Below are 16,934 nucleotides of genomic sequence, written 5' to 3'. Positions count from 1 at the left end.
TAAATCTTAAATATATTTCAGTAGTCTGGCGTCTCTGAGGAAACCGAGTAATGCCGCGGTTCTGGACGGATCCTCGGGCATCTTTGATGCTTCCAGGTATATCGTAAAATTCACGCTCTACCGTGTGTGGGACATGGCAGGTGTCGTAGATCTTGTGGAAAGGACCATTTCTGGAGAAGTTATGAGAAATGCTGGTGTGCCCCGTACTTAGGCGCGACATCACGATCTAAAATCAGTGTTCTCGTGGGTCCTCACACCTATGTGTGACCACCTTGATCTTTCGGATGAAAGTATCCCCTGAGCGAAGCCAATCAGCCGTCCCAGAACACCTTTGAAACCTAGTGTTTTAAATCATTCGCTGGGACCTCCCGGGTGTAAATAGAAGCTTGGCTATGTTTCCGAGGATTCCGCAGTGTCCTGGAATCCAGACGAAAGTTGTGTTCTTGGATGCATGTTTCGGAATGCCCTGGATCCAGGGATGCTTAGAAACATCTGATCTGATGGCTTCAGGGCTGGTAGCGATCACTGCTGTCAAAAATAGTGATTTGAGTGACCAAATAATGACTTACAGTTGTAAAAATAGTGACTAAAAAGTGACCTAAGGGAAGAAAAGTAGTCGTTATGATTGCACACCAAATAAATGTTTGATGTTTTAGACTTATTCAATTTGTATCTCATAAACACTTATGTACGATATGAACCTTTAATGTGAAAGATTCAATAGAAAGTTTATGGCTAAACCCACGGTATTAGTCAGGGTGTCTACTAACTGCAAAAACCTGGAAAACCAGGAATCCTCAGGAACTTTTATTTTTTTTTAAATACCTGGAAGTTTCAGAGGATTCAATAATTTTCTTACTAAGGATATTTTAAAGAAAAGAATCAGTTTTAAAATACAAGCATTTAATTTGTCTCGTTATTTTCATTCGCACTTTATAGATCCACAGTGGATTAATCTTCAGTAACAAATAAATTTAAAAAAAACAGGGGCTTGGAATGTGTTTTTTTTTTTGGTTTTGGAATAAGCATATTTCCCAGAAATTTTAAATTTGAATTAGTTTTGGACTTAAAAGCTATAATACTTCAAGAAATTTTCAAGAATCTGGAGTCAAATTTGATGCACAGTTTAATGGAATTTTATTATAATTTCTAAAGACCTCATTCCAAGAGAGTTCTGAAAAAAAAACTTTAAGAAAAACATCAAATGCAATCTGCTTTCGAGGTAGTTCTGAGGAATTTTAGATCTCATGTGTAGCCTGATAGTTTTGAGTAGAATTTCAAGAAACCCTGAATTGAATTAAAAGTAAATTTTAATGAAAACTCTTAGGAATTTCCGAGGAGCACAACTCATATGAACTTCAGAGGAAATTCCAAGGGCATTCTGAGGATAATTTCATAAAGTTTGTTGAAGAAAACGAAGTACTTGGATTTTTTTGAAAATACTAAAAGGAGGATTATAATTAAACATCTACATTACAACTCCAAAACATCTACAAAGGAATTCGGAAAATAAATTCAGGAGAGTTTGCCAAACAAATTATAAGAAGAAATCCATGGAATTTGTGAGGATAAATGCCAATGAATTCCTAATAGACTTTCAATGTGAGTAGAATTCCAAGGGAAGGAGTGAGATTCAAAAGGAAACACGAAATGAATTCAACTAACATTCGAATAATCTTTCCAAAGGGTTTCTTATTGTGGAGAATTTCAAGGTAATTCCGAGGAAAACTAAAAGAAAATTGAATTCGAAGGATAGCTTCAACGAAATTTTGAGGAATATGTCAATGGAAATCTCCGTTGAATATGGAATTGACTATTCTGAGGTCTTCAGAACTACTTGGAAGTTCCCAATTTCTTCCTGAAGTTAAAAAAAACTGCCTTGAAGGTCTTTTGTAGTTTGAGAAACTAGCTTGATGCTTGCAATACTTCTCATCAAATTCTTGAACTTCCCTGAGCTTTATAGGACTTCCTAAAGTTTCTTAAATTTTTCTAACGATTATGAATCTTCTCTAAAGGTTTAACAATTCACTGCAGTTCTCTAAACTTCTTTAACATTTATGTGACTTCGCTAATGTTAACGGAACTGCTCTAAGGTTCTCTATTCTTTTCTTAAATTCTCAAAACTTCTCTAAAATGTTTGCAGTTCTCATGAAGCTTGTTGTACTGCGCTGAATTTAATTGAACTGTCCCAAAAAAATGTTTAAGCTTCAGTGAACTTCTCCTTAAAATTTCCCACTAATTTTCTGAAACTAAACTGATCTCCCCCTGAAATACCTCCAATTTTCGGAGCTTACAAAACTTCTTTCAAATGGTCCAGCATTTTGCTAATAAAAATTCCTGAAGTTCGTGGATTTCTATGAAGTCCTCGAAATTTTCCTGAAGACCACTGTCCTTCTGTGAAGTCTTCGAAGTTTTTCTAAATTTCTGGGGAACTTTTGTGCACCCACATTTTTCATGGAATTAGAACGAAATAATTAATATAGTTCTTTGATTTTCACTGAAATTCTCAGGATGTTTTTGAAGTTCATGAAAGTTCCCATTAGTTTTAGACATTAATTTAAAACTTCTTCAATAGCCTAGACTTTCCTGGTGTTATTAAAACTGCCTAAACGTTTACTGATTTTTTTCAAAGTTCTCCAGGCTGCCCTGAATTTATCAGTATTTTTTTAAGAACCCACAACTTTACTGAAATTAATTTATTTGCCTTGAAGTTGCGACAATTTTCCTTAAGTATTACAACCATTATAAACGCTCATTACTTTTCCCTGAACTTATCTATGCTTACTTGAAGTTCATAATTCCCTGACGCTTCTGACGTTTTTGGATTAATCATATAATTCTGGAAATACGCCACAATTAACGGAACTCCTTGTAAGTCGCTGTAAATTTGCTTAAGTTAATGGGATTATTCTGAAGCTATCTGATCGTCCTCGAAGTACTCGGAACTTCGCTGAATGTCATGAAACTATCTAAAAATATCTAATTTGATTAGAAGTCCTCTGGACTTCCTTGAAGTTTGCTAAAACTTCTCGGATTTTTTTTTAATTAATGGAACTTCGTTGATGTTCTCTTATCAACATAGCTAAATTTTCGCATTTTTTTAAGTTCTTGAAATCTCCATGACATAACATACTCTCAAGTTTTCCGGATGTTCATATAATTTTTATTACGTTCCAGAAATTCTCTCCGAGCTTTGCTGCAGATTCCGGAAATACCCGGAGTTGCTCGAAACTTCTTTAAGGTTTCTACAATTTCCTTGAAATTATTTGAACTGCCCTTTGAATCTCTGATCTGGCTTGATGGTCTCGGAACTTCCCTAAAGCTCTCAATTCTATTGACAATTTCGGTTCTGCTCGGAAATAAATGGAATTCCCGTAAACACCTTTAAATTTCCCTGAAATTCTCTGAACTTCAGTGAAGTTCCTGAAATATATTTGAAGTTTTCAAAAATTCTCTGGAGGTTTCTGTACTTCCCTGAAATTCTCGGAACATCTTTTAAGCACATCATGGAACTATCCTGAGTTTTTCTAAATTTACGATTATAGATCTTTAAACTGCTCCAAAAGACTGGACTAAAGTTACGGGAACTGCTCTTAAAATCTGAAATGTAGCTTTTCTGAAGTGCTTACAACTACTTAAAAATTTGCATAATACCCCTCAAGTTTTCTATATTTCTCAGGTTCGCTTGACACCTGTGAAGTTCTCTGGAATTCTACGAACTTCATAAAAGTTCCTGAAAATTTTCGGATGCTAAAAGAACCGCTTTGAGGGTCTTAAAGCTTCTAGTAAGTTCCCTATATTTTCAGTGTGTTAACTTCCCTTAAGTTCCCGCAGTTTGTTTATGGAACTTCACTGAAATTCTCAGCATTTTCTTTCATTCCTCAGAACTTCTCCAAAGTTCCTACAATTGTTGTGAAGGTTAATGGGACTGCAATGAAGATCTCTAATATTTCACAATGTTACGTACGAACTTGAAATAAATCATTTATTGTTTTTCTTAATTCTGACACTTTCAAAATTTTCAATATCTTGAACTTGTACATGGAATACGAAGCTTCAAGACATTGAATATTTTTAGATCTTGGACTTACTCAAAATAAGTAAGTTTTTTTTTACTTTATTAAAGTGAGAAATTAAGTAAGTGTTAAACTTCAGCATTTAATGGAGCTGTTTTTTTTAACTTATTGCTATGTTTTTAACACGTTTGGGTTAATTGCTGTTGTTTTTGATCTACCAAAAAAAGCACATTTTTGGCGCTTTTGAAAATAGTTTTCTCATTATAAGCCTGAAATTTTTCAGTTAAAGTTCTGGCAAAACCTGGAAAACTAAGGTAATTTTATTTAGAAAAATGAGTAGGGACACCCTGTAGATAGAGAAAGACGATTAAACGTCAAAACAAAACATGATCAACCTTAAAATAAATTCACGCTGAAAAGTTGAAAATAGTGACTGATTACAAGAAAAAGTAACTTTTGTGACTTCACCTTTCAGTTTTTAGTGACTGGCTTGAAAAAAGTGACCAAGTCACTAAAAAGGCTTCGACCACGCTGGCAAAGTTCGTGAAAACCGCGATTGGTTTGTTGGATGGTGTAGCGGCAGCGATGAATGCAGCGGCAGCCTTCGCCGAAAATATGGAGTACTGATACGGTAGCCGGTGGCATACAGCCATGAGAGAGTCCGTAATTCCTATACCGACACCCCCGTGAGCTGCGGAGCCGTCGGAATATCGGATTGTATGGCCGTTGTATACGGTTTTTTGAAGCTCTTTAACCGATTTCACTAGCACGGGAGAGTTGGATCCTGCCTTGAACTTCATCGTAATTGTCAAGTCAATTACGGGGTCTGGGCAGATTCCAACCCCTGGCTCCGTACCAGTGGACCTTGAGCAACGGGGAGCACTAGATTAGCAGTTTCAAAAAGAAGTAGGTTTGCCTCGGTGAAGAGGAAAACTCCTTCGACAGAGCCATCTGTCTTCTCAGCAAAACTTATAGACCGTTTACAGATAATCTGTGTGGTCAGTCGGTCGAAGGGTAACATTCCGGTCTCGATACAGGTGGCGTTGTCAGCTTCTCGGTACGTGGGGGCCAATTTGGAGATTAGAAGTGCGGGCAAGACAGGTGATTTCGATGCCGTAGAAAAGACCTGATTCGAGAATTGCCCTGGCAATTCGGAGTCGAGTGGACCGATTACTGTCAGTGTGCCGTCCAGCGATAGAACGTAGAAGATTTAGTCTAGTTTTGCAACCACTTTTGACGTCGTAGAAATGTGGAGCAAAAGTTAGGACGCGGATTGTCTTTTCAAACGGGACAACGGTCCCATCGATGTAGATACCCGAGCAGGAACCGATAGCTAATCGATAACAAATGAATATCTTAATGTGGTATGATACCAGATTTCGGTATGCTTGTGGTATAAAACCTTGTTTTGATATTATTCAGTTATCGAAATATTTTGTAAAATATCAAATGAATACCAAAATAACAAATTGTGATCTTTCAGTTTTTAGACAATAACACCTAAAAGAGTTATTGAATTGGTATTAAAAGACCTTCAAAATAACAAACTATGATATTCTGGCATTTAAAACAGCGTCTGTTATCCGTCTGTTATTGTAATAACTAAATTATTTATAAGATCGTTATTCGTAGAACATTTTTGAGGTATTGATTTTGGTATTTTACATCTTATGTCAGCCTCACTAATACCATATTTAGGTTGTCAGTTATGCTATTTTCATACCTGAATTTGGTATTAATATGTTATTTTTTCCTGCTCGGGTAGCGGTGCTGAGAGGACGGTGATGGTGTGAACATATGTGAATAAGAGAGCTCTTATCGCCTGAAAGACGGAATCCAGCGGACGATGCCCACAATGACACTGCCCTGGTTGCCGTGCCCATCTTCCTACGGAGTGCGATTAACGATATCACTGATGGTAACTAGAACGATGTCATCGGCGTATACAAAAATGTAGATCTCCTTGGGAAGACCACTGCAGATATTGTTCATACGAATAAGGAACAAGGTGACTGCTATTACCGACCCCTGCGGCATTCCAGTTTCCTCCCGAAATGTCTTGGACCGATGGTTCCCCAGAATTACTTGAAAAGTGCGATTGAGAAGGAAGTTCTTTACGAAGTGGAGTATGCGCCCTCCGAGACCCCGTTCTGCCATCTGTCGTAATATTGTTTTATCAATTGTTATTGAGCTGATTTATTGAACAACATACCAATAACTTAATAAGATACGGTTGAAAAATTTGATATTATTTTGCCATGATTTTGCGTTCATTCAAAGTGTTTTCACGTTACTTCATACGCGAAGTTTGCGATTTTCAGAGTTGGTTGGAAATGCTATCTAACATGAAGCTTTAGTGCAATAATTTATTAACTGGAGAATGGTCTTAGAAGAGTGTAGGTAGATAGTTCCATTATAGTACGGCAGTATGAAAATTGAATAGAAGTTGAAAATCAGCGAAGGGCCATTAATGCGACAGTGCAAGTCAAACGCACACTCTTTGCCTAACCCGTACGATGTACGCGGAGATTTGAAGTATGTCTTCAAATCTACGGAATAGCAAAAGTCATAGCAAATTAATAGCACCTTTTGCTATTATATCTCATCAAGCTATAGGTTTATTGTTTAAATTAATCAAATATCTATGACATATTAATTGCTTATTCTGCTATCAGATCAAATTTTACTATTGAATTCAAGATACCAAAATATCATAAAAATAGCAATTTCAGGGCTGGTAGTGCTGATGCGATATAATAGTAGTGACTTTAGTGACTAAAATTACGATAATAGTGACCAAATAGTGACTTTTACGTAATTAATAAGTAACCAATAGCAACATTTACATGGTAACTAAGAAATTCAAATACGGTTTGATATTGAAATAAACTAATGTTTTTGTCATGGAACCTAAAATTACATTTCATAAATTCCTCTAATTATAGCGAATCTCTCAACAGAATCTCCTGTAGGGAGCATTTGAAGTGATTTGAATGATTTACAACAGCAGTATTTTTCGTAGATTCTGCTTTCGAAATCTTAAAAATTTGTATATTTCTAGGTAAGTTAACCTTGCTAATTTACTATTCCCCTTTTTTTTAAACTTGCCTCTGAAATAAGGTGAACAAAAATATTATTGCATTTCTTGAAATACTCTGCAGAACAATCCACAAAATTGGCAGTTTTAATGTTTCTTCCAGGAATTCCCTGAAGGTTCGTTTCAAAATCCATTTTAGATTTACTTAAATTCTCCTTAGAACTCTCATGCAATTAACCTCAGAAAGGTCTTGCTTTTGGACCGTGAATTTCTTATTATTTTTAGAGTTCCCATGGTATTCCCTCAGAATTCTCAAAACAAAAATTCATCTCAGAAATCACACCAGAATTCCTTTACAACTATCCGCTGAGTTTGGAGACCCTTAGAGTTCACGGGATTTCCATGGAATTCTCATCAGAGTTGTCTTAAAAAATATTAGAATTTATCTTAAATACTTATTAGAATGTGGACCAAGAATCCTCATCCAATCGTCGTAGAATTCTTCTCAGAACTCTCTTTAAAATGCACCTGGAGCTCGTCTCTAAATTATCTTGGCATTCATCCAAAAATTGTGTTGAAGCTGAATTTTGCGTTTTAATCCTTTAATATCAAAAGTGATGCTCGTATGCTTAAACCAGTTTTAACTACATGGTTAAACCTGGCTTAAAATTTAAGCGCAGGTGAACCTAAATTTACATGAGACTTTCGTAGTTTGTAGTTTGGTATTCTTCTCTGAAATATTTTGGTGTCATCCCTGGAATTACTTTGAATTTTGCTTCAAATTTTCTTTGGAATTTTTATTAAAATTTCTAGGTAATTCTTAAAAGACTCCTGAAAATCTAGCACAGACCGGAATCCTTGAAAAGTTTCCAATGTTCATAATTTATTTTCGGAAAAAGGAAGCTTATTTTCCACAAGTTCTCAAAATTTAAGGTTTTTCGCAGTTTTTTGCCCGGTGTTTTAAAATTCCTTGATTTTTTTCGGTTGGTTATAATTGTTTATTTTTAAACACATATGCATATTTCTACTGTAGACTTCCTTAGTGCCAAGTACTCAATTTAAACATTTTGTTGATATTTTTCACATGGGAAAAAGTGATTTAAGGGGAAGTTTACCGGCCCGAAATTTAAAAAAATATTTTCGGCACGTTTTTATTTTTCTAAAAATATTGGGAAATATTATCAAAAATCCAAGAAAATCAATTTCTTTCTTAGATTCTTGACAAAAATTACATGTAAACATATTTTTTCTATCTCATCATGAAAAAAAATGAACTCTCAGCAAAACCAAAAAGTCGATGTTTTGTGGTTTTTTGAGTCCAACTTTTTTTTACCTGATTTTTCTTTAGAAAATTAGAAAAAAAATGTGATTTTTTTAGATTTTTGATATCTTTTTCCAAAATTTTTAGAAAAATCGAAACGTTATTATTTTTTTCGGAGCTTCCCCTTAAGGGGAAGTTCACCGCTTCGAAAAAAATAATTACGTTTTGATTTTTCTAAAAATATTGAAAAAAAAGTATCAAAAATCTAAAAAAAATCACATTTTTTAAAGAAAATTCACGTGCTAAAACATGTTTTATAAGTCATTATGGCATAAAGTTGGACTCAAAAAACCACAAAACATCAACTTTTCGGTTTTTCTGAGAGTCCAATTTTTTTTCATGATGGGATAGAAAAAAAATTTTTGCATGTAATTATTGACAAAAATCCAAGGAAGAAACTGATTTTCTTGGATTTTTGATAATTTTTCCCAATATTTTTAGAAAAATAAAAACGTACCGAAAATATTTTTTTATTTTTGGGCCGGTGAGCTTCCCCTTAAGTTACTATTTTTAGGGAAATAGTGACTTTTTGGTGTAGTGACTTTTTAGTGACTGACTTAAAAATAGTGACCTAGTCACTAAAAAATGACCTGCTACCAGCCCTGCAATTTATGCTTTGATAGCAGAATAAGCTATTAACTTGTTATAGCGCACAACTTACTAATAACATAATAAAATATTGATAGTAAAGTTTGCTCTTGTTTTGCTATTCCCTTTCCCCGGGATTTTCCAACTATCAAGATTCTGGCCTGATGATTCGAAATCCATCGAGAAAGATGTTCATGATTCCAACCTTTAGAAATCGTTGGTTCCCTTGGAACAATTCCTTGAGTGTCCCCAAAGTATCTACGAAATTGATCTCCAAGAAATCTAACATCACTACTTCTCTTTGCATTAAACCACGGCAAAAGATGGTCTCGATAATCTGTGTAACTTTCTTTCCTCCGCTTTTATGGACCTAATTGCACTTCCCGCAATCATTCGTTCTTCCCACATTTAAGAGTCACCTTCGAATCTTCTTCATCTCGAACCGCTATCATCTTCACAACAGATATATATCGCTGATACCTCAATTTGAAGAACGGGATAATGGTTCCTGCTCCTGGATGCCATAACTGGGCTTTCAACCTTCGAGGCCTTCCTTTGCCATCATCGTCCATATCGTATAAACACGTATCCCATTACCATCATCATGATCATCAACCGAGCCAGCATAATTGCAAAACCTGAAGCCCAACAACTCAGGTTCTTCGGAGCCATCGGGAGGACCAACTGCTTCGTAAGCTCCTACATACTAGTAGACATATCACGGTGCCGATTCACCTTTTCCAGATAATTGAATATCGATTGGTATTATGGTAGATTCGAATTTTCAGCTACAACGCCATCGACACAGTTGCGATGCACCGATTTTCGCGAATCCCAACAACGGAAAGTCGAAAACTGTTTCCCTCCCTCGTTCGTCGTAAATAGGCAGTGCTACATATACACAACTGGGTGACACACAACAGAGAGGAGTCCCAGCTCGTTTGTCATTAGACTGTTTTCCCAACTGGTTACACATCATCGGTCTCCTTCTTTTCCTGCTGTTTCCCTCGCACACTCTGCGCAAACCGTGACCATCGTTGTCGCAGTTGTCGTCACCATCATCTGGGAGAACCGTATGCTACCCGGTGTGGTTACAGAAAATAAACCTACATGAAAACAAATATGTCAAGGGCAGGTTCTAATAATAAAGACCGACTTTGCTGCCCCCTCACTGCCCACCCCCCCAAAGCTGGCGCATCCCAGATGCAATGGCTATACACGCGAACGAACCACATGTGCACCATCGTATATAGGTAGAACTACTAGAGTGTACAGCACCAGGTGCATCACCATCATCATTATCATCATCAGCAGCAGCAGTGCCGATTTTCGGAGGTCCTGTCCTGTTCTGCCGCAACTCTGCAACTGCAAAGCCTAGGCGATGTAATTCATTATTTCGGTGGTCTAATTTTATCTGCATCCTCCTCCATTCGTAACCTTTTGCAATTTCCAGAAAGTTCCCAATAGTGTGCAGTTGTTGTTGTTGTTGAAGAGTCCGACCAGTTCCCGGATCAGCTTTTTCGAGTGTAGCAAACGTAGAGGCTATAAACATTCCTGCATGTTCCTCGAGGGTTGTTGTTGTTGGATGGGGTTTATATTGAAAGCTGGTAATGAAACAGTCGCCACCGGACCGCCGTCATCTTCGTCCGCCGCCTGGTAGCTATATTGGCCAGAGCTATTTTGGCGATTGAACGTGAACAGTAAATCAAAAGACCATAAAACGGTTATTAATGGACCGAGATTGGAGTGGACCAGCGCCAGAGCAGAAGGCACATCATGACTGGATTAATCAAAAGAAGACGCTATTAAATGCGGGGGTGCCGGTCTGGGTTGTGCTACTGGATTAATAGAGGTGGTCATAGAGATGATTACTTTTCGTTGGATTTGTCTTTCTTAGGAAAATTAAGCCTTAAAAATAATCGTTTAGTTTGAAAGACTCGAAAAAGTACGAATTTACCGGAAGTTGGTGTTTGTGTTGAATCGGTGATAGAAGTCTTCTCAGCATAAGGTATCATAGTATGTAGCCGAGGAATCATTGAAAACGATCCCAGGATTGTGTTGGAAATGCCGTTCGGGTTGACAATGGTAACAGGAATGGTAGTCAACCAGAATTAGCGCTGGCTAATAGTCCCCGTAGTTAACAATGCACAGTGGTGCACAGGATGGGAATTTTTGCTGGAAAGTAGTCCTATAACTTTTCTTAGACGTTTGGTGTCTTCATCCTGCTTACAAAACTTGAAAAGCTTAGCGTATCTCACAGTGAGTGTCCAAAAATGCAATATTATCAGTGGTGTCGCCCTAACCTCAATCTACCTGTTCAACAACTCTCAAAACATATTGGTCCCATTGGATACAAATCATTGAAACTAGTACAGTCAGGAATTCTTATTGTCGGATTCCTTATTGCCGGTATCCCTTATTGCCGGATCCTTATTGCCGGGCTATCCGCGAAAAAGGATACTCACAGCTTATGGGATTTTCACTAATGGGGGCTGTAGTGGATTATCTCATTTGTTTCAATACATAAAGCTATACTGTCTTCGACAAAGTTGCTGTACTGGGTTAGACCAACAAGCCTGTGCCATTGGATTCAGGTTAAATTGGGAACTACGCCGCTAGAGGCGCTTCACTTTTATGTTACTTATGACGGGTGCTATAATATATGGATCATATTTCCAACATAGAATATTTCGTGATCTTGGCCATATAGAAAGTCACTGTCTTGAGCAAAGTTGTGCAGGTGATCAAGTCCTTTCAGATGATGGTCATATTAGTTCAGAACTCACTCACTACGCAGCGCTAGTGTGCAAGTGAATTTCCTGTATAAGGTGTATCTCGAGAACCTGGCCATATAGAAGGTTACTGTCTTGAGCAAAGTTGTTCAGGTGACTACGTCCTTCGGATGATGGTCATATTATTTCACAACTCTCACACTACGCGGCGCTAGTGTGCACATGATTTTCCTTAATATGTTATGTCTCGAAAGCTTGTCCATATAAGATGTTGCTGTGCAATGTGAGAACAGGAACCGGAAAAGGGATGACGTGTAGAGGCCAGAAATCGATGCCAGAGGCCATTTTGGAATCCAAGATGGCGACCATCGGGTCAAGAAAAACTGTCAAATACCCAACAACATGGGTATTTTCGGATAGGAGATGACGTGTAGAGACCGGAAATCGATGTCAGATGCCATTTTCAGGACTGTTACAAGATTTTCTAAAATCGATCCGCGAAATCCGCGATTCCTCAAAGTAAATCCGCGACTTCAAATACTAATCCGCGACAAAAAAACTGTTTTCATTGCCTAAAAATACCATTTGTACATGGTATTTCAAACTTATTGCTTATAGCATATTAGATTTTTGCCTTCTCTTAACTTAGTACTTCAACTTTCACATTTTAATTGAGAGCTTTCTATACCTGTACCATCCTATCCTCAATTTTCCAACCCCAAAAATTAATAGACCAGACGGGAATCGAACTCAGTCGCCTCCAGCATGGACCTGCTTTGCAGCTGCGTCTTTAACAACTGAGCTAAAGGAGTATCGTTTGTAAACTTAAAAAAAATATTTATGTATAGTATAAATTCTGAGTAATTATGTAACACCCTTACATTATGAGATTCTATTGAATAATACCGGCCTAGATTTGATGAAACATTATTTAAAAAATTTATGTATTTTCATTTGAAATGCAAATTTTCTTGAAAGTTAACCTTTGCGTCTCTGACATATTTTGGTGTCCTAAATGTTGTAGTTAATTTGGCTCTAGTTTTCTCAATTTTTGCCGATTCAAACCAAACACCCTGCACATAATCGAGAAATTGCCAGAGTTTTATAAGTCACACTTATTGGTCACGTCGCGGTTCTGTATCTACACGGATATTCCTTGGGGTCTGCCGAATCGTATTCATGTGACTGTGTGGATCATGAACGACTTATTACTATGTATACCGGAAATTATAGGTTTTCCAAATCGTCCAGGACATCAGTTGATTTGTTCTACTAAATCAACCAAGACTACAATAATGTCTGTAGTATCAAAAAATGTCCAGTAAGATTCAAAGTGTCTATGTGGATCATGCATGATCTATTTCCGGGTAATCCAGATGTTGTAGGTTCTTCAAATCGTCCTGGAGTTCAGATAATTTGATCTACTAGATCAACCGAGATTGGGACAATGTCTTTAGTATCGAAATATTTCCAGACAAATGCACAGTGTCTATGTGGATCATGCATGAACTATTACCATGTATACCAGATGTTTTAAGTTCTCCAAATTGTTCTGGAGTTCAGATGATTTATTCTACTAGGTCAACCATGACTGGGATAAAGTCTGTAGTATCGAAATATTGTTTGGATTCATAGTCTCTATATGGATAATGTTTAATTATTTTCACGTATACCAGATGACTAGGTTCTCCAAATCGTCCTGCACTTCAGATGATTTGTTTTACTAGATCAACAAAAACTAGGATAATATCTGTAGTATCGAAATATCGATTTGGAAATCCTAGAACATTTGGCATACACGGAAATAGGTTGGCATGATCCACATAGACACTGCAAATTTGTTTGGGCATATTTCGATACTACAGATATTGAATTAGTCTTGGGTGATCAAGTAGAAAAATAATCTGATCTCCAGAATGATTCCAGAACCTATAACATTTTGTATACGTAGCAATAGGTCGGGTACAATCCACATAGACACTTTGAATCTTACTGGACATATTTCGATACTACAGACATTATTGCAGTCTTGGTTGATATAGTAGAACAAATCAACTGAACTCCAGGACGGTTTGGAGAATCTAGAATATCCGGTATACATGGCAATTACTCGCATATACACGATTCGTTTATGATTTGACAACGAAAAATGCTATGTTCATATTGGAAAAAAAACATGATAATGTCTCACATTGGACAAACCTCAGGGAATTTCCGTGTAAATCCGGTATGACTTATAGAATTAAGATCATTTCTAGATTATTTGCAGGGTGTTTAGTTTGAACCGATAAAAAATTGAAAGCCAAATGAACAACAAAATTGATGACAGCTAAATAATACGGGACGGAAAGGTTACAATGAATTCCTCAATTTGTGTGACAGTACATCATTCAATTCGCTATTTTCGCGACATCATTTAATGTTTCCGCGATTTTCGCGACTGAAACTTCAAATCAGCGAGAAATCCGCGAAATTCGCGATATCCGCGCCTGTTGTAACAGCCTTGCATTTTTTAATCCAAGATGGCGACCATAGGTTCAAGAAAAACTGTCAAATACCCTACAATATGGATATTTTTGGAAAGGGAACGACGTGTAGAGGCCAGAAATCGATGCCAGACGACATTTTGGGATCCAAGATGGTGGCCATCGGGTCAAGAAAAACTGTCAAATATCCTAAAATGTGGAAATTTCCGAAAAGGGACGACAAGATCAATAACAATATTGAGTGCCTTGGACCACATTGACACACAATATCAGAACTTACAGAAATATGAAGGGTCAGATCACACCACAGGTGAATTAATTCCGGTTTTATAGATTTTTTCCTAGGAGTTTTTTTTTTTCCGGAAATAAGTTTCAGTTAGCAATTTTTAGTTTGTTAACATTTTATTTCAACCAGCGATTGAAAAAACTACAAGGGACACCCCTTTGGGGTTGTACGCAATGGTGTCGTAGGACTACGTGGTCTTATATAATAAATCTTATATGTTAACTGCAGCAGGAGCCTATCGATTGACGTGTTAAGAATTAAGATCCATTATCTCTGGATCAAAATCAGATCACTTTCATGCCGCGACCGACTTTGTTTTTTTTTAATTGCACCCCCACAATGTTGCCTTAAAATACATGGTATGTTAGATTTAAACATATCTAGATGGAACTGGAATTAGGCGTAACAACTTTTGGGTCTCCCTTAGCTCAGTCGGTAAAGGCGCAGCTACAAAGCAAGACCATGCTGGAGATGGCTGGGTTCAATGCCCGGTTCGGTCCAGGAATTTTTCGGATTGGAAAATTTCTCGACTTCCCTGGGCATAGAAGTATGATTGGACTTGCCACACAATTATACCAATGCAAAAATGGTACAGGCATCGAAGCTCTCAATTAATAACTGTGGAAGTGCATCTAGAACACTAAGTTGAGAGCACGCAATAAGCTAATATGCGATATGTAATAAACTTGAAATGCGAAGAAGAAGAAGAAAAACTTTTGTAAACAATGACTTCTCTCGATGATTTTTAGGAATTCAAGGCACGCCCACGCAAACCAACTTGACCGTTGGGTAGGGGCATTCCTGATGATGATGTTGATTTGCGTAAGCGAGCCTTGATTTCAAGACATCATCGAAAAAAGTAATTGTTTACAAAAACTGTTACGCTCTAATTCCAGCTCTATCTTGATATGGGAACTGACATCATATTGATGACCTTGACAAATGTCCAAAAAATACTGGTGAAGGTGAATGCCGATTCAAACGTCTTCTCAAGTATCTTACTAAAAGCAGCATCAATTTTTCACTTACGACACCAAAACTGAATGTCTATTCAAGGTTGTCTTGGAAGGTTTAACGTAGCTTAAGAACTCAGCCCTCACCAACTACCTACTCGGAGATCAAACATACAGCACCCAATCGACTCAGACGACAAGAGCAAGCTCCGCAACACCCACGTCACTTTCTGTATTATGTGCGTGTTGTTCTGTGTTCATAATTTCGTGTAATATGTGTCGTGTAGCCTAATCGCGTTGTTCACTGTACCGGAACATACCGCTGCTGCCGTTGATGGTGAATCGGGATGGTCGACACAGTGTCCTACTGTGCGGCCGGAACTCTCGCCAGATTGGCGAAGCGAGCGGATGACAGGCGTCGTCCTTCGTTGGCACGATCGGCCGACCGTGGCAATACCACCTGGTCAAGCCGAGAAAGAAAAACTCCTTTGGGATTATGGCCTACGTTTGGCCAGATAATAGTGTTTGGTCATTGACAATTAGGTTTGGAAACTGTTTCCAATTTCACGAGCCGGCCGTGTGCTGACGGATGACCTTTTTAAGGTCCAGCATAAAAGAGGTCTTGAACGTTAAATTTTCCTAGCGTACACTAGTTTCTGCTAGGGGGTCCTGGTTTTCGTTCAAAAACACCAACCGTTGCACTTAGCTAATTAAAATGCGTCTTAGCACACCTTAGGACGCCTTATATTAAAAGAGGCCGATTTTGGGCATTGGCCGTTCTTTCTCCCAATTTTCCTTCATCCCGTCATCCTAGTTTTGTATTGTTGTTTGTAGTTCTATGGTGGACATAAAATAACGGCACAACATTTTCACAGCGGTGTAGAACCCTATCACTTCTGTGGTACACTGCTGTTCTTGCACAAGAAACGTGAACTTGTGACCAAACGGTTACAAAGGTCTGCCTAGTGGTAAATCCCTGGATCAGATCAAAGATGAATTGTCAAAATTACTTGGAGTTTAGCCAGTCCAAGTAATCAAAATGAAAATGAAATCTCGTCCTGGCGATTCACGCAACGGGATTTAAAGTCAAGTCTAGTGAACTAAACAACCTTAAGGCCTTAGAAAAATCTATGCTTATGCTCCATGTCCGAGTGAAGTGTAAACACTTAAGGAAGATTGGAGGAAATTTCCAAAGCCTCACCCAGTGCCGTAAGTGCCAGGGATGAGGTCATGGAATCAAACAGCGATCTTGCAATCTCGTTCTAAGCGACAGGTAGGAAACGCTCCACATTCCCGACTTCTAAGTTCTTCTAAGACGAAAGACGACTCTCGACGACAATCGATCAATGTAGATTGTTCTATTTGAAAAGTGGCGCTAGAAATCTTCACTATTTGAAAGAAGGGAAAGGTAATCCATGAAAACAAACGCTCAAATAGACTCATATTTTGTATGATAAAAAGCTCCCTATGAAACACGTCAGTACTAGTCTACTATAATAATACTGTTTCCTTTTC

At 37.7% G+C, this 16,934-nt stretch overlaps 1 protein-coding gene across 2 annotated transcripts in view; it reads right to left on the bottom strand.

Annotated features, from left to right (window-relative positions):
* The window catches only part of LOC135705347 (OTU domain-containing protein 7B-like), a 118,687-nt gene that overhangs the window by 83,681 nt on the left and 18,072 nt on the right, over nucleotides 1-16,934 (bottom strand). The window lies entirely within an intron of this gene.

This window comes from Ochlerotatus camptorhynchus, unplaced genomic scaffold, assembly GCF_037179485.1.
Source record: "Ochlerotatus camptorhynchus isolate MF236.1 unplaced genomic scaffold, CSIRO-AGI_Acam_v1.1 ptg000022l, whole genome shotgun sequence".
In the NCBI taxonomy this organism is placed as follows: Eukaryota; Metazoa; Arthropoda; class Insecta; order Diptera; family Culicidae; genus Ochlerotatus; species Ochlerotatus camptorhynchus.
Note: the sequence above shows the minus strand (reverse complement) of the source record. Positions and strands in the feature narration are given on the sequence as shown.